This window comes from Choloepus didactylus, chromosome 1 (assembly GCF_015220235.1).
Source record: "Choloepus didactylus isolate mChoDid1 chromosome 1, mChoDid1.pri, whole genome shotgun sequence".
Taxonomy (NCBI): Eukaryota; Metazoa; Chordata; class Mammalia; order Pilosa; family Megalonychidae; genus Choloepus; species Choloepus didactylus.
Window position 1 is genome coordinate 117,345,851 of NC_051307.1, and position 26,647 is coordinate 117,372,497.

Sequence of the window (26,647 nt, forward strand, 5' to 3'; positions counted from 1 at the left end):
TTCGCAATACCATTATATAGTTATGCATTCATCACCACAATTAATTTTTGAACATTTTCATTATCACAAAAAAGAAGAATAAGAATCAAAATTAAAGTAAAAAAGAAGACCCAAAACATCCCAACTCCCCATCCCTCCTTATTATTCCTTTACTTTTTGTCCCTATTTTTCAACTCATCTATCCATACACCGGATAAAGGGAGTGGGAGCTACAAGGTTTTCACAATCACACAGTCACATAGTATAAACTATATAGGTACACAATCATTTTCAAGAATCAAGGCTACTGGGTTGCAGTTTACCAGTTTCAGGTATTTCCTTCTAGCTATTCCAATGCACTAAAAACTAAAAAGGGATATCTATATAACACATAAGAATAACCTCCAGAATATCCTCTCAACTCCATTTGAAATCTCAGCCATTTAAACTTTGTTTCATTTCTCTCCCCCTTTTGGTCAAGAAGGCTTTCTCAATCCCTCAAAGCCAGGTCCAGGTTCATCCCAGGGAGTCATGTCCCACATTGCCAGGGAGATTTACACCTCTGGGAGTCATGTCCCTCATGGTGGAGGGGGGGGTGCAGTGAGTTTACCTGCACAATTGGCTTAGTGAGAGAGGCCACATCTGAGCAACAAAAGAGGTTCTTTGGGGGTGAGTCTTAGGCACAATTCTAAGTAGCTTAGCCTGTCCTTTGCAGTAACAAACTTCATAAGGGCAAGCCCCAAGATCAAGGCTTGAGCTTCTAAATTGGTAGTCCCCAATGCTTGTGAGAATATCAGTAATTCCCGGTGGGGAAGATTAGTATTTCCACATTTTTTCCCCAGTCCCTCAAGGGGACTTTGCAAATACATTTTTATTCTCTGCCCAAATTACTCAGGGATGTATCAGGGCTTCACACTAACCTGTAAAAGCCAACCAGATTTCACTCCCTATTCAAAGTTCCATGTAATTATGGTGTTGAATAAACTGACCATACAAGTTCAATTATACAGTGTACAACAGAAAATAGAAATTTTGTGTGAAATAAACATCTTTTCCTTTGGTCTCACACAGATGTTGAAGCATTAAAACACCATTCTCAGTAGCCTTGACTCTTGAAGATGGCTGCATAACATGTAGCTTACAAGGGGTGACAGTGTGATTGTGAAAACCTTGTGGATCACACTCCCTTTGTCCAGCATATGGATGGATGAGTAGAATAATGGGGACAAAAACTAAATGAAAAATAGGGTGGTATGGGGGTGATCTGGGTGTTCTTTTTTACTTTTATTTCTTATTCTTATTCTCATTCTTTCTGGTATAAGGCAAATGTTCAAAAAATAGATTGGGGTGATGAAGGCATAACTATATGATGGTACTGTGAACAGTTGATTGTACACCATAGATGATTGTATGGTATGTGAATATATCTCAATAAAATTGAATTTAATTCTTAAAAAAAAAAAACACTATTCCCAGTATAGTCACATAGTTTTGTATTCACCACCACAATCTATAGGAGGACTATTTCTATTTCTTCCACAAAGAAAGAGGAAGATGATAAAAAATAAAAAATAAAAATAAAATAAAATTCAATAAAAAGTTCAGACAATACCACCAAAGCTAAGAGTTCCATACCTCTCTCTTATATCCCCCTCATTTAGACATTTAGCTTTGGTGTATTGCCTTTGTTACAATTAATAGAAGCACATTACAATGTTACTGTTAACCATAGTCTGGTTTGCTTTGATTGTATTTATTCCCCAATACCATCCCATTTTCAACACCTTGCAAAGTTGGCATTCATTTGTTCTCCCTCATGTAAAAATGTTCTTATATTTGTACATTTAATCAAAATCACTGACCACTCTAGGTTTCAGTAAGTTACACAGTTCCAGTCTTTATCTTCTATCTTTCCTCCTGGTGTCCTACCTACCCATAACCTTCCTCTTGCAACCATACTCACAGTCATTTTTTGTTCAGTGTACTTACAATATTGTGTTACCATCACATAGTATTGTGCTATTGATTTCTGGATCTATACAATCAGCCCTCTTGAACATTCTGTTCTTCTTCAGCATCAAATGCCTGATCTCTACCCTATTTCTATCTCCTGATATCTTCATTTCTATACTGTTCTCCAAACCTCTCTCTTCTGTCTTTTCCTATCTGTCTGTACCTTCCTTTAATATTTCTTGTGGAGGAGGTCTCCTGTTCACAAACTCTCTCAGTGTCTGTTTATCTGTAAATATTTTAAACTCTCCCCATTTTTGAAGGAGAATTTTGCTGGATATAGGATTCTTGGTTGGCAGTTTTTCTCTTTCAATATCTTGAATATATCATACCACTGCCTTCTTGCCTCCATGGTTTCTGCTGAGATCCACACTTAGTCTTACTGAGCTTCTCTTGTATGTGATGGATTGTCTTGTTGCTTTTAGAATTCTTTTTTTGTCTTTGGTACTTAAAAATCTAATTAGTGTCTTGGAGTAGGTCTATTTGGATCAATTCTTTTTGGGATATGCTGCACTTCTTGAACTTGTAATTTTATGTCTTTCATAAGAGATGGGAAATTTTCATTGATTATTTCCTCTATTATTCTTTCTGTCCCTTTTCCCTTCTCTTCTCCTTCTGGGACACTTATATATACTCATGCACTTCATGTTGTCATTCAGTTCCCTGAGACTCTGCTCATATTTTTCCATTGTTTTCCCTATCTGTTCTTTTGTGTGTAGGATTCCAGATGTCCAGATGATGTCCTGTCCTTTAGTTCACTAATCCTTTCTTCTGCCTCTACTACTTTGCAGCTGTATGTCTCCATTGTGTTCTTCATCTCTTCTATTGTGCCTTTCATTCCTATAAGTTCTGCAATTTGTTTTTTCAACTTTATGAATTCTTCCTTATGGTCCCCAAGTGTCTTCTTTATAGGCGTTAAGTCTTTTGTCATATTTTCTTTCAACTCATTGATTTGATTTAGAATATTTGTTTCAACATCTTTAATTAGTTGTTTCAACTCCTGAATCTCAGTTGAGGTGTTAGTTTGTTCCTTTGACGGGGAAATATCTTCATGTTTCCTGGTGTGGCTAATGATTTTTTGCTATCTAGGCATCTGATTTTCTTGATTAGTTTATTCTGGAGGTTGTTTTCTCTCTTTTTCTAGGATTTTCTTGTTGGTTGTCTTTGATCTCTATCTTTTATTTGTTTCTCTCCCTGGCCAGTTGTCAGATTGGCTTTGCCCCTCAGTCTTTCCCCAAAATCAGGCACCAACCATGGCCTGCAACAGGGATGGGAGGTAGGCACTGGGAAAACCAACAAGTTGACTGTGTGTGGTAATACAAGCCTGCTGGCTTCCAGGGGTGCTGTGCTTTCTGCTGGCCAGTAAGACCTGGGTTTGTTTTAGATCCCTGCTTTAACAGTTGGATCTTCCTTATTTCTCAACCACAACAGGGCTGGGTTTCCATACAGGGCATGTAGATTAGTTTCTGTCATCCTAAGAAAGGGTCTGAAGCATTTTTAAAAGGTTTTCAATTCCTTTGCACCTTCCAGACTGTCCAGCTGATGGTGCTGTTTGGTAATTTAATTGACCTCAGAATCTGCTTTGCCTTTGAGCAGTCTGTGTCTACATAGGTGAGCTGAAACTGTGGGACTCCTACATCCTCATTTTGCCAGTCAGGGTAAAATACCCCCTCAGCTGACCCAGTACTTCAGCCATCCCCCAGGCAAGGAAACAGCCACTGGCTGCTGCTTCCCTCAAGGGTGGGGCAAGGGCTTTCAGACCCAGGGCTGGAAATACAGTGTCCCCATTTTCTCAGTCTATTTGTCCATCACTGACCTGGGCCTTGAAATGCCCTTCCCTGTCCCCCAGGTCTTCAAAAGGTTGGGGTATGTCTCACTGCTGTGAGATATTTTGTAGTCTGTCCATGCCAGGAGGGGCCCCATCTGCTATTTCTGTGCCTTTCCCACAAGAGACCAAGTGAGGTGGAGGGGAGAGGACCAGCTGGTCTGGGATGGAAGATTCCTACCTGACATTCTTCTCTTTCTTCAATTCAGCATTTGCAGGGTACTTATCGATTCTATATCCTCTTCCAGAGTTTCAAACAATTCAGAATTGTCCTTTTTTTTTTCTGAATCTCTAGAGAGAAGTCTTCAGTAGCTGTTTACATTGCCACGTTGATGACATCACTTCTCAATTGATTTTTGACAATGCTGCCAAATACATGCAATAGGGAAAAGAGTCTTCACAAATGGTGTCAAGAACACTGGATACCCACAGACAAAAGAATGGCATTGGACCCTTATCTCAGACCATACACAAAAATTGATTCAAAATGGATCAAGGATCTAAATATAAGGGATAAAACCATAGAACTTAGAAAATAATTGAAGAAAAAGTTTTCATGTCCTGGGATTTAGCAATGGATTCTTAGATATTATACCAAAAGCATGAGCAACAAAAGAAACAATAGGTAAATTCAACTTCATCAAAGTTAAAAAGTTTTATCATCAAAAGGACATTGTCAAAAAGTGAAAAGACAACCTACACAATGGGAGAAAATATTTGCAAACCATGTATCCTATAAGAGCTTAATATCTAGAATATATAGAGAACTTTTACAAAGCAGGAAAAAAAAGACAATTGAGAAATAGAGACAGGATTTAAACAGTCATTTTTCCAAAAAAGATATACAGATGATCAATAGGCATACGAAAAGATGCTCAAAATCATTAGCCTTTAGGGAAATGCATATCAAAACACAATGAAATACCACTTCAAACACACAGGAATGGCTATTATATATATGTAGACAAACAAAAAACAGAGAATAGCAAATATTGAGAAGATGCAGAGAAATTAGAATTCTAGTGTATTGGTGGGAGAGTAAATTGGTGCAGTCACTGTGGAAAGTAATATGGCAGTTCTTCAAAAAGTTAAATATAGAATTACCATATGACCTGGCAATGCACTTTTGGCTATATACCCAAAGAAAGTGAAAACTGGTACTCAGATACTTGTACCATTGTTCACAGCTGCATTGTTCACTATTGCCAAAAGGTGGAGACAACCTAAGTGTCCATCAACAAATAAATGGATAAACAAAATGTAGTACATACACACAATGGAATATCACTCACTGTAAGAAGCAATGAAATTCTGACACATGTTACAAAGTGGATGAAACTTGAAAACATTATGCTGAGTGAAATATGCAAGGCACATAAGGATGAATATTGTATGATGTCATTTATATAAGATATCTTGACATTAAAAATCTGCAGAGACAGGGGATGGGATAGGAGGGTGTGCCAGTTTGAATATATTATGTCCCCCCCAACACCATTATCTTTGATGCAATCTTGTGTAGGCAAACATATTAGTGTTGATTAGACTGCAATTCTTTGAGTGTTTCCATGGAGATGTGACCCACCCAAATGTAGGTGATAACTCTGATTAATCTCCATGGAGGCATGGACCCACCCACTCAGTGTGGGCCTTGATTAGTTCACTAGAGCCCTATATAAGCTCAGACACTTCTGCTCCAGAGAAGCTGAGAGAAGACAAATGCCTCAAGTGTAACTAAGAGTGATATTTGTGAGGAACTGCAGCCTAGAGAGGAACATCATGGGAGAAAGCCATTCTGAAACCAGAACTCAAGCAGATACCAGTTGCATGCCTTCCCAGCTAACAGAGGTTTTCCAGATGCTATTGGCCATCCTCCAGTGAAGGTACCCGACTGTTGATGCCTTATCTTGGACACTTTATGGCCTTAAGACTGCAACTTTGGAACCAAATAAAACCCCTTTATAAAAGCTGATCCATATCTGGTGTTTTGCGAAAAGGCAGCATTAGCAAACTGAAACAGATTTTGGTACCAGAGAAGTGGGGTGCTGCTGAGTTTGCAACTACCAAACATGTTGGAATGGCTTTTTAAATGGATAAGGGGAAGATTCTGGAAGAATTTTGAGGAGCTTGATAGAAAAGGCCTAGATTACTCTGAAGAGACTGTAGGTGAAAATATGGACTCTAAAGATATTTCTGATGAGAACTTAAACAGAAATGATGAATTTGTCATTGCCAACTGGAAGGAAGGTGATCTTTGTTTTAAAGTGGCAGAGAATTTGGCAAAATTGATTCCTGGCAGTGGATGGAAGGCAGAATTTGAGAGTGGTGAGCTGGGATACTTGGCTGATGAGATTTCAAAACTAAGTTGAAGACATAGCATGACTTCTCCTTGCAGCTTATAGTAAAATGCGACAGGACAGAGATAAGCTGAGAAATGAACTCTTGGGTACAAAGAAACCAGAAACTGATAGTTTGGAAAATTCTCAGCTTCCAGAAAGTGAGACCCCAGAAGCTATAGCCCAACATGAGGATTTAACCAAACATGGAACCTAGCCACCACTTCAGTACAAGCCAGGATTGGAGACGGAGTTATCCAGAAAGGATTTGTGGAAAGTCCTATTGTCTGATGGCTTTGACCCCTGTGTGCTTCATGCAAAGCCAACAGAATTTTTGAGAGATCTTTATAGACAGAGTCTCTGCCAGTCTGGACTGGAGGAGATAGACAAGGAACAAATTGAAGGAAAAATTTCTTCAAAGACAGAGCCATGGAGGTTAAGGTCTGGATTCAAGAGGGCTTGGGCTGGGAGAGCAGAGTAGCCCACACACATGGAAAGGATGAGGTTCCCCAGAGGTCAAGGGTGGGCCTTCCACCTTGATGCTCAGGAAAAAGTGCTATCACTCCAGGCCTCAGAGAGGGTGGAGCATATTCCCAGGCAATTTGGGAGAGCCTGGCTGCCACCCCACTGTTCTGAAGGGGTTGAGCATGTGCCTTGGAGATGGAGGAGAATCTGGGTACTGCCCCAATGTTTAAGGAGGGTGGAGCCAAGCAGGTGGTCTGCCCCATGTGTGAATATGTTAGAGCACTTACCCTAGTGTTTGGAGAGAAAAGGGCTACCACAAAGGCTGTTAGGAAGGGTTAAACTCCCTCTCTTTCAAGCCCCAAGGATGCAACATCATTCTGTTAATGGCTCTCAGACTTTGAAATTTAATGGAATTTGCCCTGCGGGGTTTAGGAACTGTTTTGGTCCTGTTAACCCTGTTTGCCTCTCAGTTTCTCCTTATGACAATGGGAATGTTTAGCCTATGACTGTCCCTCCTTTGTATATTGCCAGCAGATAACTTGTTCTAAGTTTCACAGGTCCACAGCTAGAAGGGGAATTTTGCTTTAGGATGAGACTACACCTGTAACTGATTTTGATGGGATCTTATTGTTACTGAAATGATTTAATGTTTTGTGATATTGTGACAGAGTGAGTGTATTTGTATATGGAAAGATCATATCATTTTGGTATCCAGGGGTGGAATGTGCCAGTTTGAATGTATTATGTCTCCCAAAACACCATTATCTTTGATGCAATCTTGTGTCCGCAGACTTATTAATGTTGATTAGATTGTAATTTTTTGATTGAGTGTTTCCATGGAGATGTGAGCCATCCAACTGTAGGTGATAACTCTGATTATATAATTTCCATGGAGGTGTGGCCCCGCCCATTCAGCATGGGCCTTGATTAGTTCACTGGAGCCCTATATAAGCTCAGACAAAAGGAGTGAGCTTGCTACAGCCAAGAGGGACACTTTGAAAAAAGCACAGGAGCTGAGAGAGGAGCTGCAGCTTGCAAAGACATTTTGGAGATGGCCTTTGAAAGCAGACGTTTGTTCTGGAGAAACTAAGAGAGGACCAATGCCCCAAGAGCAACTAAGAGTGACATTTTGGAGGAACTGCAGCCAGAGAGGAATGTCCTGGGAGAAAGCCATTTTGAAACCAGAACTCTGGAGCAGCTGCCAGTCACATGCCTTCCCAACTAACAGAGGTTTTTCAGATGCCACTGGCCATTCTCTGGTGAAGGTGATTGTTGACGCCTTATCCTGGACACTTCATGGCCTTAAGACTGTAACTTTGGAACCAAATAAAACCCCTTTATAAAAGCTGAACCCTTTCTGTTGTTTTGCAAAAAGGCAGCATTAGCAAACTGGAACAGAGGGTAAGGGGAGTTTTGCCTGGTGGCTATAAAGTGCTTGTAAATATAAATTAATTTTAAATAATATCAAAAGTAACTTATTAGATGACTGTGAAAGAACCTTTTAAAGAGAGTTGTAAGTGAAATTATTTTAAATTTGCATCATCTAGTTCCAAGCATAATGCCCAGAAGAGAATATTCACAAAAATGTTCACTGAATTAAAGAATACACAAATGAAGCAAACAGCAAGTTTATTCTATTGAGATTCTAGAAAAATTAGACTGGTTTTAGAAGTTCAGAAGATGCAAGGTGAATTTTGGGTTATTTTCCATTAACATTACTGGAAGTAATTTTATGTGAAAATATGTTTATATTAATAAGATAGAATGAAATAAAATCTTACTTCATTCTATCTTATTGAGCATCACAAAAAAGCAAATTTACATTAAACTAAGACTTTTTGAGGTTTTAGAGGGTTTGTTTTGTTTTGCTTTGCTTATTGCATCATATACTCCTATGGACACTGATATTTCATTTTTCTTTTTAAATTCTCCTGGCTCAGGCTTCCAGGAAGATGGTGGATTAGGAGAAACAGAGCAAAATTTTCCTCCACCAAAAACACTAGATAAAGGACAGAAAGCACTCAGAACAGCAGTGCCAGGGTTCCACTGGCTGGGCAGGGACTTCTACACATATAGTGAGTGTGTACTTGGAGAAGCCGAGAGACTGTGTTTAAAACCAGTCAGTGTTCAGTCTGGAATGCTGCTGGGGAATAGGCAGATAGAGCTGGTGGATGAGTGCAGAGGGAAGCAGCCGGAGGGGAGCAGCCTTCCACACCCCAGGCACCCTCCTCAGCACTTGGCTTGGGTGATAAACCTTCGCAGACCTGCAGCCAAGAGCCTCCAAGCCAGGGGCTGGTAATTGGAGCAGGCAGATGAGTGCAGAAGGGGGCAGATTTCCATGCCCTGTGCAGCCATCTTTATAGTTGGCTAGGGAAACGACCCTTCACAACCCCATAGCCAAGAGCTTCCTTGAAGGAATTCGGGATTCTGCAGGCTTGTAACAGTGTCCACTCTTCCACCGTGGAAGACCATGGTGGTCACAGCCTAGAGGCAGGGTGCTGAACGTTAGTGCCAGGAGGCCTTCTCCAAACCCAGGGACTTGTGGGCACATGGCAGACAGGGGCTGTGGTACATTTGAGCTGGAAGGTGAAACATGCACTTCTGCAGCCCCAGAGTACTCCACCTGCAGCACTAAGAATGGCTGCAATGACTGTGTCCTGGAGTGGACTCCCTGACAAATTACACGGCATGCACCCCACCCACAGGCCTGGCAGTCCCCAGTGCACGTGGAAAATTGGTACACTGATTGGACTTCCACATGTTTTGCACCCCCACTCAATACATGGATGAAGTTGGGGGAAAACTGGCTTGAGGATAAGAGATGGCTCAAGAGCACCATCGGCAGGTAGGTCAGGGATAGTGCACCTAACCAAGCTGTGGCTCTGCCAAATTATAGATAAATGCTTAAATAATCCTGCATATCCTAAAAGAACTCTATCAAGATTAGCAAATGTCAAGAGTCCAAAGCAACAGAAAATTATAAAGCATATGAAGAAACCAGAAGATATGGATAACCCAAATATCCAAATTTAAAAACCAGATCAGATGCAGAACTTGGAGTAATTAATCAAAGAAGTACACACAAACATTAATGTCATGGCTTGGGATATAAAGGACATGAGTAAGACCCTAGAAGAGTATAAAGAAGAATTGCAAGAGTAAATAAAAAAAAAATAGTGGATCTTATGGAAATAAAAGATACTGTTGATCAAATTAAAAATATTCTTGAGACACATAACAGCAGGTCTTTTTTAATGCAAAAGTATGATTTAATGACTATAAGCAAGACAAAGCAATATAATTGTGCTTCTTTTGCAGACTGGGGACAATGAAATGTTTAGCTACAATTTTTCCCATACAAACATGAAACAATATTCATATAGAAGAAGAAACTCCCTCACAAATGACTGATGGGTGATGAACACACACTAAAGTTCAACCAAAGCAAAACACAAACTGAAAATTGTTGGGGTTATTCATATTTTAAATTCAACATGCTCACTCTATTTAAAAATTAAAACCTGTAGAAGCTCATAATAAATTGCTTCTATTTCCAGACATTACAGAGATGGCATATGACCATTGTTTATGACTGTTAAAGTAAGTCTTAAATTTGAAATTTCTGCTATACCACATATTAAAATAATTTTAGGTAAAATCCCCTCCTCCAGCAAATTGCTGGAATATTTAAAAATTTGTTTTAGAATTATAGCGATAAATGTGCATTTTAAAAACACACTAATTCCATCTAACTCATGAAAAATGTACACATCATTTCCATGTTCATAGTTAAATTTTTCTTTACTACAACAATAAAATTTAAGAGTCAACATGTATTACTGGAGAAAAGTCGGTATTATAAAGATTTGCCAATTGCTTCCAATGGAACAGAATTTAGAATTAGATATCCACATTAAAAATATTCTTTGCTGATATGCAAGGCTCAAACATGGGGTATCTGCAAAGGTCCAACCAGTTGGGAGAATTTTAGCAACCATTTCTGAGTGCATGAAACAAAACAATTTCTTTATAGTATTTATAAATGTATCATACAATACTGTTTCCTCTTATGTCATTTACCAATATGGCATTGTACAACAAGCATAATGCCATCCGATTCTTTCAAAAGTGAATCATTTCAACAAGTCAGTAAAATAAACAGTAGTACCCACTTTTAGGCGTACAGATTGTAAAACTGAAGTTTACTTTCCTTTGATCAGTTTTGCACAGCAACAGAGAAGTAAAAAAAAGGAAATGGAATCAAAATGGCTAAATATGCAAGAAATTGTTATTCACAGTGTCATGGCTACATAGAATGCATTATTCTATGCATCTTCTTTCCATTTGTTGAAATTTCAAGATAAAAAGCACTTGTTTTCTACAGGTTCACAAAACAGATTAACAAGAACAATCAAGGAGAATGTAATGTAGGTGTTAGTTGGATTAACAAACTATGGCCCAATGCTCATATCCATATTTCCACTTTAAACAATGGTTACAGAAACCGTTTTGCATCTTTCCTAATACACACACAAAGAATCTTGCCTGCCTCTCCCCAGAAACCAGCACTTTATAAGAACAATCTTTTTCTTTTAACGCCCAAATGAATATCACATCTAGTCCATCTTTTATAGCCAAATTTAATGCCACTACAAAAGAAAGCAACTTGGACAACAGTCACATGTATTAGCATCCATAAAGCTGTAATGGCATGGAGATAACTGTATAAATCAGGAGTTTAAAATTCTTTTCCTTAGCAGTCTCAGGTTTCAACCAGATGAAGTTGCTGAGGACCCACTGACTAAAGATTTCCGAGGTCTGTTGGCAAAGGAAGACTGGTGGTTCCCCACTGGGGCTGCTGCTGGTTCCATTCATGGTGCTAGAGATGTGGGGAAACTGGGGGTGCGGTGACTGGATGGGGGTGCTGGGGCTTGGGAGGCACAAGGAGGTGGAGGGGAGGCCTCCTGAGGGGCTGTGGGCCTTATTGCTGCCAGAGTCACTCTCCAGGTCCCCAGCAGCCATCAGTCTGTCTCTCTGGTGACTGATCTTCATTCTTTTACAAGTGGGTCGAACTCTATTTCAAAGGAAGTGGCCCATTCCTTCTCCAGGTATAAATGTAGGCAATATCCATTAGTATATAGTAATCCTTTAAAGGCTCCTCTTCATACATGATATCATCTGGAAAGTGTTAGGTATGTCCTTTTATCATTCACCTCTTCCTTAGATTTCTCTTTGTCTTTGTTTACTTTTCAATCCAATCTGTTCCGGTCAAAGAATTCAATGGATAAACTTATCTCATCATCAGTAATAATTCTCTTATCTTCATCTGCAACTTCTCCTCTATCTTCATTAGAGCCATTGGCAGCATAATCTGAAGGATGAGCTGCATAAAAGTCTCTTCTCTTCATTTCATTTTTGAAGAGCCCTGGAACTAATTTGTATATAATATCTTGAACAGTTTTATCTGATCTTATATTTAAGAGTGGTCTGGTTTGGTGAACTTGGATGTCACAGATTGGACAGTACTTGCTGTTCTCCAAGTAACGCACAATACACACTTTACAGAAGGAATGTAGACATTTGATGATGGTGGTGGTGTCAATGAAGTACCCTCCACAGAGCACACACATCAGGTGGGGGTTCAGCTCCATGATTTGATTCTGGTTGCTCAGTGCATGTCTGCTGGAGAAAAGACCCTGGAAAGCACCAATGGCTGGGGCGATCAGAGTGGTGGAAAGACAATGCGAGTTTGCTGCCATCTCTCAGAGCGCAGCTGCAAACCGAGCAGCCATCTTGGAGCTGGTGACACTGTCAATGGGCGCCGGGCGCCCCTGGGAGCCACCACATCATGCTCATGCTGCAGCCTCTGCCGCCTTGGCCTGCCTGGCCTGCCTGGCCTGCTCGGGGAGCACGTGAGGCCGCGCCAGAACTACTCGGCAGCCCGGGGTGGGGGGGACGGGGTGGGGCTTCCCAAGCTGATCGTGGCACCCATGCTCGTGGCCCTGTTGTCTCATAACAGCAGATTTAAAGAGTTAGAGGAATGAATTTTTGAACTCAAAGACAGGACAATGGAATGTGAGAGCACAAAAGAATGAATGGTGAAAAAATTTTAAAAATTTGAAATGGATTTCAGGGAAATGATGGATAAAATGAAATGCACAGATATAAGAATCATTGGTGTTCCAAAGGTAAACAGAAGAGTAAAGGGCTGAGGAGAGTATTTGAAGAAATTGTTGGGAAAACTTCCCAATCCTTAAAAATGACAAAAATATGAGAATCAAAGATGTCCAACAAACTCCAAATAGAATAAATCCAAATAAATCCACTCTGAGATATATTCTGGTCAGATTGTCAAATGCTGAAGAGAAGGACAAAGTTCTGAAAGCAGCAAGGGAGAAGCAATTCACCACATACAAGGGAAACAATATAAGACAAAGTAGTGATTACTCAGTGGGCATCACGGAAGTGAGAAAGCAGTGGTATGACATATTTAAAATTCTGAAAGAGAAAAATTACAGCCAAGAATTCTTTATCCAACAAAGCTCTTTTCCAAAATGGAGGGGGAGCTTAAAATTTTCACAGACAAACAAATACTGTGAGGATTTGTTAACAAGAGACCTGTTCTACAAGAAATACTAAAGGGAGCTCTACCAGCTGAAAAAAAAGTACAGGAGAGAGATGCCTACAGAAGGGCACAGAACTTAAGAATACTAGTAAGGGTAACTTAAAGGAAACAGAGAGAAGGAAGAAATAGATGTGACAAATAAAAACCAAAGGATAAGATGGCTGATTCAAGAAATGCCTTCATGGTAATAACATTGAAGGTGAATGGATTAAGCTTCCCAATTAAAAGATTCAGACTGGCAGAATGGATTAAAAAATATGAACCATCAATATGCTGTTTACAAGAGACTCATCTTAGACCCACTGACACAAAGAGATTGAAAGTGAAAGGATGGAAAAAAATATTCCATGCAAGCTACAGCCAAAAGAAAGCAGGGGTGGCAATACAAATCTCAAATAAAATAGACTTTAAATGCAAGGATGTCATAAGAAACAAAGAAGGATACTATACACTAATGAAAGGGACAATTCACCAAGAAGAAATAACAATCATAAATGTTTATGAAAAGGTGCGCCAAAGTACATGGGATAAACATTGGCAAAACTGAAGGAAGCAACTGATGACTCCACAATAATCATGGAAGACTTCAATACACCACTTTCTCCTATAGATAGATCAACCAGACAGAGGACCAATAAGGAAATTGAGAACCTAAACAGTGTGATAAATGAATTAGACTTAACAGACGTATATAGAGCATTACATCCCAAATTACTAGGACACACATTCTTCTCTAGTACTCATTGAACCATTCAACTTACTCCAGGATAGATCATATTCTGGGGCATAAAACAAGCTTCAATAAATTTAAAAGGATTGAAATTATTCAAACCACATTCTCTGACCACAGAGGAATGCATCTAGAAGTAAATAACCATCAAAGATCTAGAACATTCACAAAAATCTGGAAGATAAATGACATACTCATAAACAATCAGTGGGTCAAAGAAGAAATTGCAAGAGAAATTGCTAAATATCTAGAGATAAATGAAAATGACAACACAACCTATCAAAACCTATGGGATGCAGTGAAGGCGGTATTGAGGGGGAAATTAATAGCTCTAAATGCATGCATTAAAAAATGAAGAAAGAGCTAAAATAAAATAACTAGTGGAACAAGTGAAGAAGCTAGAAAATGAAGAGCAAATTAATCCTAAAACAAGTAGAAGAAAAGAAGTAGCAAGGATTAAAGCAGAAATAAATGATAGGGAGAGCAAAAAAAAAACAATAGAGAGACTACATAAAACTAAAAGTTGGTTCTTTGAGAAGATCAACAAGACTGACAAATCCTTAGCTATACTGACAAAGTAAAAAAGAGAGAAGACCCAAACAAACAATATAATAAATGAGAAAGGGAACATTACTGTGGATCCTGGAGAAATTTTTAAAATCATAAGAGGATACTATGAACCAACAAACTAGACAATTTAGAAGAAATGGATAGCTTCCTGGTGACGTATGAAAAACCTAGACTGACCAAAAAAGAAATAGAAAACCTCAACAAACTAATCACAAGAGATCCAATCAGCCATCAAAAAGCTTCCTACAAACAAAAGTCCAGGGCCAGATGTCTTCACAGGGGAATTCTATCAAACTTTCCAAAAAGAACTGACACCATTCCTACTCAAGCTCTTTCAAAAAATTGAAGAAAATGGAACACAATTTAACTCATTTTATGATGCCAACTTCACTGTAATACCAAAACCAGATAAAGATACTATCAGAAAGGAAAACTGCAGGCCAATCTCCCTACTGAATATAGATGCAAAAATTCTCAACAAAATACTTACAAATTGAATCCAAAGACACATTAAAAGAATCATACACCTTGACCAAGTGGTGTTCATCTCAGGCATGCAAGGATGGTTCAACATAAGAAAATCAGCCAATGTAATACAACACATCAACAAATCAAAAAGGAAAAATCGAATAATCATCTCAATAGATGCTGAAAAGGCATTTGACAAAATCCAGCATCCTTTTTTTGATTAAAAAAAATTTCAAAAGGTAGGAATTGAAGGAAACTTCCTCAATATGAAAAAGGGCATACATGAAAAATCCACAGCCAGCATAGTACTCAATGGTGAGAGATTGAAAGCCTTCCCTCTAAGATCAGGAACAAGATAAGAATGCACGCTGTCACCACTGTTATTCACCACTGTGCTAGAAGTTCTAGCCAGAGCAATACAGCAAGACAAAGAAACAAAGGGCATCCAAATTGGAAAGGAGGAAGTAAAGCTGTCATTATTTGCAGATGATATATCTTATATCTGGAAAACCCTGAGAAATCGATGACAGAACTACTTGAGCTAATAAACAAATTTAGCAAAGTAGCAGGATACTAGATTAATCCACATAAGTCAGTAAGGTTTTTATACACTAGACCTAACAGAAGAGCCACTCAAGAAAAAGATTGCATTCACAATAGCAACTGAAAAAAATCAAGTACCTAGGAAAAAACTTAACCAATGATGTAAAACACCTATACACAGAAAATTACATAACTTTACTAAAAGAAATAAAAGAGGACCTAAAGAAATGGAAAGATACTCTGTGTTCATGGATAGGAAGGCTAAACATCATTAAGATGTCAGTTCTACCCAAACTGATCTACAGGTTCAATAGAATTCCAATCAAATTTCCAGCAATCTACTTTGCAGACTTGGAAAAGATAGTCATCAATTTTTTTGGAAGGGGAAGTTGCCTCAAATTGCTTAAAAAAAACAAAAAAATTCTAAAAAAGAAAAACAAAGTGGGAGGACTTACATTTCCTGACTGAAAACTATCATAAAGCCACAGTAGTCAAAACAGCATGGTATTGGCACAAAGATAGACATATTAATCAATGGAATCAAATTGAGAATTCAGAAATAGACCCCCAGATCTATGGTCAACTGATCTTTGATAAGGCCCCCAAATCCACTGAACTGGGAAGTAACAAACTGTTCAACAAATGGGGCTGGATAGCTGGATATCCATATCCAAAAGAATGAAAGAGGACCCCTACCTCACACCCTACACAAAAACTAACTCAAAACAGATTAAAAACCTCAATATAAGAGACAGTACCATAAAACACCTAGAAGATAATGTAGGGAAACATCTTCAAGACCTTGTATTAGGAGGTCACTTCCTAGACCTCATACCCAAAGCACAAGCAACAAAAGAAAACATAGATAAATGTGAAATCCTCAAACTTAAAACCTTCTGTACCTCAAAGTAATTTGTCAAAAGAGTGAAGAGGCAGCCAACACAATGGGAAAAAAATATTTGGAAACCATGTGTCTGACAAAAGACTGATATCTTGCATATATAAAGAAATCCAAAACTCAATGACAGTAGTACAGACAGCCCAATTATAAAATGGGCAAAAGATATGAAAATACAGTTCTCTGAAGAGGAAATGCAAATGGCCAAAAAACACTTGAAAAAATGTTCAGCTTCTCTAGCTATTAGGGAGATGCAAATTAAGACCACAATGAGATATCATCTCGCACCAATTAGATTGGCTGCCATTAAACAAGCAGGAAACTACAAATGCTGGAGAAGATGTGGAGAAGCTGGAACTCTTATTCATTGTTGGTGGGACTGTATAATGGTGCAGCCACCCTGGAAGACAGTCTGGCGTATCCTTAGAAAACTAGATATAGAGCTACCCTTCGATCCAGAAATTGCACTTTTTGTCAAGAGATGAAAACAACCCAAATGTCCTTCAATAGATGAGGGGATAAACATAATGTGGTGTAAACACATGATAGAATACTATGCAGCAGTAAGAAGGAATGATGTCATGAAACATATGACAATATGGATGAACCTTGAAGACATAATACTGAGTGAAATAAGCCAGGCACAAAAAGAGAAATATTGTATGTTACCACTAATGTGAACACTGTGAAAAATGTAAAATAAATGGTTTCTATTGTAGAATGTAGGGGACATAGTGATAGCAAATAGCGAAGAGGGAATGATAATCTAATAAGAACAGATAAGTTATGGAGGATAAACTCAATGTTCTGGGAATGCTCAGGAGTGACTATGGTTTGTTAATTTCTGGGGGGTATGGTAGGAACAAGTTCACAGAAATGTAGTTCTTTTAGGTTAACTGTTTTTCTTATTCCTTTGTTGGGTTATAGTCTGTTATTTTCTTGGGGTAGGGTAGGAAAATGTTGGAAGCAATGTATTTATTTTAGGTTATTTGTTTTTTATTATTTTTTTGGTTTGGTTTTGTTTGAAATGTTTTTTTTTATTGTTTGTTTTTTTAATTTTTTGATAAAGTTAAAAAACGATGAATGAGTGTGAAAAAAAGTAAATGAACAATGTGGGGAGGAGGGGAGTAGAATGTTTTGGATGTTCTTTTTTATTCTAATTTTTATTTTATTTTTTGGAATAATGGAAATGTTCAAAGATTGTGGTGATCAATGCACAACTATGAATAACTGATTGTACACTTTGAAGGACTGTATGTTATGTGAATATATCTCAATAAAATTGCATTTTAAAACAGAATGGCTGCCATTAAACAAACAGGAAACTAAAAATGCTGAGGAGGATGTGGAGAAACTGAAAGTCTTATTCATTGCTGGTGGGACTGTATAATGGTACAGCCACTCTGGAAGAAAGTTTGGCAGTTCCTCAGAAAACTAGATATCAAATTACCCTACAATCCAGCAATTTCACTTCCTGGTATATACCCAAAAGATCTGAAAACACTGACATAAACAGATACTTGCACACTGGTGTTACAGCAGCATTGTTCACATTTGCCAAGAGATGGAAACAAACCAAATGTCCTTGAACAGATGATAAACAAAATGTGGTATATACATATGATAGACTACTATGCAGCCATAAGAAGGAATGAGGTCATGAAACATATGTCAACATGTATGAACCCTGAAGACATAATGCTGAGGGAAATAAGCCAGACACAGAAGGAGAGATATTGTATGCTACCATTAATGTGAACTACATAAAAAATATAAAATACATTTCTTATAATGTAGAATATAGGGGACCTAGAGATAGACAGAAGCTTGTGAAGGGGGAATGATAATCTAATATGTCCAGATATGATAATGAATGTGACCAACACTACACTAATACTAGAGATGATAACCAGCAGCTGATAAGAGCTCTGGGATGTATTACAATTGTTTAAAGTTGAGAGTGATGAGGATTTACAACTAAGTGAAGATAAGGTAAGAAACTGACTTTTTAGCTTGGGATAGAATATATATTAAGTGAAATTAAGAACCCACTACTCAATAACTCATAAGGCTTGCTCTTGTGAAACTTAGGGTCATAAATGGGAGGCTGAGCCCTCCTATAATTATGCCTAAGAGGTATCTCCAGGGAACCTCTTTTGTTGCTCAGAAGTGGCCTTTCTCTCTCTAAGCCCAACTCGGCAAATAAATTCATTAACCTCCCCCCAAGGAGGGACATGACTCCTAGGGGAATGAATCTCCCTGGCAACATGGGACATGACACCCAGGAATGAGCCAGGGTCTGGCAGCAAGGGATTGAAAATGCCTACTTGACCAAAAGTGGGGGCGAGGGGGGCAAAAAAAGTTAACAAGCTGAGGTCGCAGTGGTTGAGAGACCCCAAATAGAGTCGAGAGGGTATCCTAGAGGTTTCTCTTATGCAAGCTCCAGCTCATCATCCCAAATGGCCACAGTATGCCATGCTCTTTCCAAAAGTAGTCCCCAAATACCTAGTTCCCTTCCTGAAATTCTATAAAGTATTTACTTGCTATGTTTTATCTCTCAGAAACTAAAATCCACCAAAATGTTCCTATGCCAGACCCAGAGGCAAGAGCCTCTTTAAGAACAACAGTCAGATGCAGCCCCCTTTCCCATAATGTCGACACCCCCTTTCAATATGAGCAAGTTACGGTGCTCACTGTTTAGAAACCCCTGAAGACTGAGAAAGAGATTAAGTGAGAGGAAAGGATATCAACAAACAAGATAAGATTTAACAAAGGTCTATGAATTCTGAAACTTTATATAAATATATATATATTTTTAGATGCTGGGGTGTTGGAATAGCTGGAAGGAGGTAAATGATATGGGGAACTGTAACCTATAACATCTTTTGAAATTTGCTCTGTAGCTATTTGTTGAATTGTGCTTTCAAAGTCTTCACCTTTCTGTATGTACCCTATATTGCCTAATAAGGAAATAATTGAAACTGTGGAACTTTAACCCATAAAATTTTTTGAAATTACCTATATAACTGATTATTGAGCTGTACATCAAAAATTAACATCTTTCAGTATACATATTATATTTTACAATAATGGAAATAGCCAAAGTTGTGGAACGGTGACTCATGACAGTCTTTGAAATCTGCTAACTACTTGTTAAATAATACTTTGAAAGTTATTACTGTTATGTATATATGTTAAAATTCACAATGAAACTATGCATTTAAAATCTCCTAGCTGTTTGTTGGCAACCCACCTCAGAAATACCTCCAGCATCACCACTCTGGTTTGCAGGGAGAGGAGGTCTTCTAAACAAAGCCCTCACTACTCTTTGATCATATCTTAGAAGTTTCATAAACAAAACATTTCACATTGAGTCAATTCATACTATTGATTGGATATTTCATCAATACAAAAGATGTGGGGTACTTGAGAAAATACAAGCACTGCTATATGATGGAACTATACTATGAGTCACAAATCCAATTTTAAATTTTCTAGTAGCCATACTAAAAACAGTAAAAAAAAAAGACACAGTTGAATTAATTTTAATACATTTAACTTAATCCAATATATTCAAAATATTTCAGCATGTAATCTATAAAAATTATTAAAGTGAAATTTCCCTTTATTCAATTTTTAAGTAAGTAATACAAAAAATCCTTTGTGTTTTATACTTTTAGCTTGGACTCAATTTGGACGAGCCACATTTTATGCTATCAGTAGCCACATGTGACTAGTACCTACCATAGTGAATAGCACAGATCTAGATTTTCAGATTACATATTTACTAACTACTCATAAATTAAAAAGTTAATTGTTTGAGGTTCTTCAAAAATATATTAAGGATCTTTTTGTTTCTCTATAAACAAATGAGTCAAGCTTTTCTCAACTTTACTATATTGCTATGACCTATATAGATATCTGATACGGAAGTAGGAAGAAGTCAGGCATTTAAAAAAATGATTATTGAAAAATTATTCCCAAATTATTTCCACTTCTTCCAAAATGAATATGTTATAAAACTGAAATCTGAAATAATATTTTATTCCTTAATATTCATATAACGAAAGTATTTTTTACTTAAAAATATATTGCCTAAATATAGGTGCTGCTTTAGTTATGAGAATGCTGAGAGCTAGCCCCCCTTTTATAGTTTAGCATTTCAATAAAAGAAGAAAACAAAATAATTATAATCTTTTAACAGAACTTGAAGATGCCCTCCCACAGCTGAGGCCTTGTATTGCATAATTCAAAGAAATAGTAAGGATAAATGACCATGCTTTCAAACCCTGAAATAATGGTGTATATTAGAAATGCTGACAGATTTTTAATTGTAGCAGAATGAAGTATGCAGCTATCTATACTATACATCATCAATAAACAGGAATTTAGGGTACAGTTTTCTGCCTTGACCTTCAAGCTCCAATTGTGTTTCAAACATCAAGAGTCCATAATACCATAATTTATAGTCTCTGAAAAGAGGCTATGTGGATACAATAAAGTGCATATGTTATATGGGGTGAAGGGAGATGAACTGTGTCTCATATATATGTAGTTGGCCTCAAAGTGTCAAATTCAGCCAACCTTACTGATCAAGTTCACTTATGTTAACATCATTTCTCAATCAGCATCACCTTGCTAAGGTTTATCTTCACTTCTCTTATTTATGATCTTATAGTGCAGGTTCATTTTAAAGAGCCTTAGATATTGGCCTACTAAGTCTAAAATATTTAGGTCTCAAAGGTCTCTCAGCAACTTTGTTCAGATTATCTATATAAAATGAATACCACTGAACTACATGAAAGATAAAACAGCACTCTTCTGCATGGGAAAGGAAGAGTCAAAACAGGGATGAGTTTATTTATGTATAGTAACGTTCCTACTTACCCTGAGGTCATGATTCTGGAAGACAGTGAACATGTTAAACTAAGTTAACATGGTAAAGAGAAGGACAAAGAACTGTCACAAAGCCCAGCAGTGCTGCCCCTTAAGAGATGGGGAATAATACTGAATTACTGAGGCAGTTACCAGCAGATTCTAGCAGCTAGACACAATGACATCAGTGAGAATAACCAGTCAACACATACGAATGAAAAAGAGGATGAACAAAATACTGAACTATTCACTCAGTTTGCTAGTTTTCAGAAGTAGACAATCTACAGTTATTTAGACATAGGGGCAAATGACAGCCTTTGGGGGCTTTACTATATTACAAGAGAAGGTATGCTCAACAAGAGAATGGTAAATATTATTTAGTAGATTTTTAGAAATGTAGTATTTTTCATACCTTTTGTAAAGCCCTTCCACTCTCTCATACCTATCTCTTAAAGACAAATGTCTACTAATTTATAAGACCCAACTTTACTCTCTCCCCCATGATGTCTGCCTAGATCCTAGCTTCGCTGAAACAAACAACAAAAAACTCTCTTCTCTGAATAAACTGAAGCTCTTTATCTGTAACTTTCTTAGAATGCATTACTTTTAATATTGTTGAAGATACTTTATTTCCATATTAGATTATAAAGCACAGGGGAAACACTAAAGTATCACAGAGGTTATAACAGTAGGAAGGGGCTGCTATCCCTAGGATTGGGGAATGGAAAAGTAGGGATAATTTTTTTTAATAAGAAATTTTATTTTGAGATAAATTTACAGGAACAGTTGCAAAAACAGTACAAACCCCATACACAGAACTCCAGCATACCCCGACTCCCCTCTCCTGATACCCCCAATCCACCACCTTTAACATCCTGTCACACCACCATTTCTTTCTTTCTTTCCCTCCATCCCTCCCTCCCTATCATCCATCATCTATTGCTGTCTTCTGAACATATGAGAGGAAGCTGCACACATCCTTGAAAAAACAATGTAATTCACATATACATTTCCCATGAACAAGAACATTCTTTTATGCATTCCCATTAAACGCAGCTAAGAAGTTCAAGAAATTCAACATTGATAACAAAGCTTACATTCTATATTTCCTTTTTTTTTTTCTCCGCATAAGTCCCATCTGTGTCCCTTTGAGCTTCCTCTCCTCCATCCTCAGATCCCATCCAGGATCATCCTTGGCATTTAATTGTCAACTATTTAGACTGTCTTTTTTTTTTTTCAATTGTGGAAACATATATACAGTCTAAATCTTCCCATTCCACCCCCTCCCTAGCATTCCATTAGTGAGATTAATCACATTTAGAATGTTGCAATGCTATCACCTTCCCACCATCCCTTTCTAGAAGTTTCCCTTCACCCCAAACAGAAACCCTACACTCATTTCTTAACTCCCCATTGCCCCTTCCCCCACTTCTCGGAACCCCTACTTTACTTTTCATCTCTATGGTCATATTCTCTGATACTTTCTTTGTGTTTACCATGGGGCTTAAATTTAACATCTTAAATATATAACAATCTTGTTTTTCTTTGATACCAACTTAACTTCAATATGACACATAAACTATGTTCCTATACTCCCTTGTTCCCCCACTTTTATGTAGTTCTTGTCAAAAATTACATATTTTACACTGAGTCCAAAACCACTGATTTATCATTACAGTTTATGTATTTTAGATCCTGTAGGAAGTAAATAGTGGAGTTACAAATCAAAAATACAGTAGTATTGGTATTTATATCTACCATGTGATTTTTAGTGGTACCTTTTATTTCTTCACGTAGTTTCAGTCAATTGTTTAGTGTCCCTTCCTTTCAGCCTGCTCAACTCCCTTTAGCATTTCTTATAGGACTGATCTACTGGTGGTGAAGTCTCCCAGCTTTTTTCTCTGTTGGTAGGGCTCCCTTTAGTATCTGAAGTAGGGCAGGTATTTTATTAGCAAAATCTCTCACCATTTGTTTGTGAAAAATTCAAGCTCTTCCTCAAATTTGAAGGAGAGTTTTGCTGGATAAAGTATTCTTGGTTGGAAATTTTTCTCTCTCAGAGTTTTAAATATGTCATGCCACTGCCTTTGAATACTCTTTCTAGACCTTTACCCTTCTCTTCCCCTTCTGGGACACCAATGAATCTTAAATTTGGATGTTTTATTTTATCTATCATATCCCTGAGATCCATTTCTATTTTTTCTATTTTTTCCCCATTCTTTCTTTTGTTCTTTCATTTTCTGTTCTGTGGTCCTCAAGGAGACTGAGTTGTTGTTCAGCTTCCTCTAATCTTGTATTATGAGTATCCAGAGTCTTTTTAATTTGGCCAAGTTTCTTTTATTTCCATAAGATCTTCTATTTTTTTATTTACTCTTGCAATTTATTCTTTATGCTCCTCTAGGGTCTTCTTTATGTCCTTTATATCCTGTTCTATGCTCTTCTTCATGTCCTTTATATCCTGAACCATGCTCTTGTTGCCTGTCTGTAATTCTTTGATTAATTGTGCCAAGTACTGTATCTCTTCTGATCTTTTGATTTGGGTGTTTTGGTTTGGGTTCTCCATATCGTCTGGTTTTATCATATGCTTTAAGATTTTCTGTTGTTTTGGCCTCTTGGCATTTGCTTTACTTGATCCCTAATTTGACAGTACTGCAGTTTGGTGGCGTACACTTTCTCTAACTAACCAGCAGATGGAATCTGTGAGTCACCTATTCCCTTCAAGTCAGTTCTCCCCCACTTTGTCTTTGTGGTGTGTAGGAGTCTGATTCTTGTGGGGTCCAATTGGTGCACCAAGTTTGGGTGTGTTGCTGGTGCTGTCCGCCCTGAATGTGGGGCGTGTGTCTGAGTGGTTAGGCAGGCAGGGCAGCTTTAATAATCAAACCTCCCAGGTGTTCCCAGAGATTTAAGGCTGTTGCAGAAGGCTAAGCTTTCATTTCAGTCTTTCCACTGATTGTCTCTGCTGCTGACCCACAAGTCCTTGGTATTTGCGTCGGGTTCCTGGGATTTCCGAGCAGTTCCCTCTTCCCAGCTGTGCTCTTCCAGGACCTCTGCTGAGGGAGGGCTGCACCACATCACTAGTGTGCACCGGCCCTCCAGGGAAGCCTTGGTTCGCCGGGCCATGCAGGGGTGCCCTCAGCCCGCTTCAAAGATGGTTGAATGGAATGCGTTAACTTCCCCCTTTTGCACAGCTCCACCCTCCCAGCTCCGGGACAATCAGCTCTGGGTGTATTAAAGGCTACTGTCCATGGCCGATATTGTGACTTGTGTGTAGTACTGCGGGAAAGATTCCTCATCACACTGGGTTTCTTGGCGTGGCTCTGGGCTGTGAGGCTGGCCCTGGGCAGGAGCGTCCCCTGCCCACTGGGGAGATGGCTGCAAGGAATGCAGTTTTTTTTCTCCTTTTGGCTCCCCTCTGCTCCTCTGGTCTCAAGACAGTCAGCAGCGGGTGTGGGAAGGGGTACGCTCCACACCAGATACTAAGGTGTTAGCCCAGCCTGCTCCCGCCGTGCTTCACTGCGTGGCTCTCCCCGTCTTATCTGTAGCCACTCCCGGGCTTTTTTTTTTTAAAGAACTAGTCTGTCTTCAAACGCCAGCCCACCATTTCCCCACACCACAGTGCGGCCACCGGACTTTCAGCTGGCTTACTCACTCGTTTCAGAATGCAGACTCCTGGTTTCACCAAATGCACATTCCCTGTGGATTTAGCAGACCTTGTCCAGCTGGTGCATCACTGGCAGTGGTGTTCTGGGTCACTTTCTGGTTTTTATCTAGTATTTTTCATGGAGATGTTTTTTTGCCCTGTCTCACCTAGATGCCATCTTAGGTTCTCTCAGATAATTAAGGAATAGAAGCTTGAAGAAGGTGTCCTGGGAAGCTGAAACTCAGACCTCGGAATAATGGCCTGTTGCTCATGGCTCTGGGCCCTCAGCAGCTGGGAACCAGGCCTTTGAGGAGCAGGCCCTGGTCAGCTGGTGCTGATGTCTCTGATGAGTATCATGAAGCTGTATTAGAAAAAATGCACACTGGAATTAATTGCTGCCTCAGGATGAAGCTCCACCAGAATGAAGAAGCATGGCTAGAGTGACAACAACAGGAAAAGGAAGCAAAACCAGGAACAAAACACAAAAAGGAAGTAAATCTTCTTCCTTCTCCAGGCTTCCAGTTTTCCTTTAGTGCTTCCTATTACTGATCATAACCGAGAGCCCAATGGCAGAAAACTGGTTTGTGGAGTCCCAACCCCAGAGTAACAGCATTTTATACTCAGATGGGATTGAAGCTGAAAGACTACAACTTAACAATGGCACATCTATGAAAATACAGTCATTGTCTAATGCGTAAAGATATCCCTTACATTGCCTGGTACAGAGGGCTGAATGGTGGCCCCAAAGAAAAATCTACATCTTAACTCCTGGAACCTATAAATGTTACCATTTTCAGGAAAAGGGTCTTTGCAGATGTAATTAAGTGAAGGATTTTTAGATGAGGAGATCATTCTGGATTATCTAGATGGGCTCTAAATCCAATCACATGCAAACGTATAAAAGAGAGAAAGAAGGAGATTAAATAGATACACACAGAAGAAGAGATAGAACGTGAAGACAGAGGTAGAGATGGGAGTGATGTGGCTACAAGCAAGGGAATGCTGGCAGTCACCAGAAACTAGAAGAGGCAAGGAATGAATTTTACTTGAAGCCTCTGGAGGGACTGTGGTCCTGGCAAAACCCTGATTTTGGATTTCTGACTTCCAGAAATGTGAGACAATAAATTTATTTTGTTTTCAGACACAAAGTTTGTGATAATTTGTTAGGGAAGTCCTAGGAAAATTAAAATACTTTGTGACTTATACATACGAGAGGCTAAATAAAATTGTACGAAATGAATAAATAAAACAGTTATGAAATTTTGTTTTCTTATTCATAGAAAGCTTCATTTATCTAGAAATTTTGCAAATATAAAGTAACACTAAGCTGAGTTACATGAAATTTGACTAAACATAATCTAAATTCTATGAAAAATTAGTAATTTAAGCTTGAAGAATTCCTAATTCTCAGTGTTCATAATGATTTTCTATTCATCCATTTGACAGTCTGTTTTTGAAAGAAAAACTGGCACTTTCAATAATCTTTGAGTTTGTGTCTAACTTCATAATTATTAGCTTAAAAAAAAGGAAAAAGGGATTGTAAACAAGGGGAATTTGTAACAACCTGCAGAGAGGAACTTAACATTTGGTACATATATTACTTTCTTTCCTTCTAAACTTTTGTGCCTGACATGGCTGCATTTTACTGGCTTTTGAATGATATTATGCAAAATTAGATTGAATTAG

At 38.4% G+C, this 26,647-nt stretch overlaps 1 protein-coding gene and 1 pseudogene across 4 annotated transcripts in view; both read right to left on the reverse strand.

Moving 5' to 3' along the window:
* The window catches only part of NAALADL2 (N-acetylated alpha-linked acidic dipeptidase like 2), a 1,146,579-nt gene that overhangs the window by 73,556 nt on the left and 1,046,376 nt on the right, over positions 1–26,647 (reverse strand). The gene's annotated exons all lie outside the window — the stretch shown is intronic.
* LOC119509932 lies at positions 11,385–12,607 on the reverse strand (annotated as a pseudogene).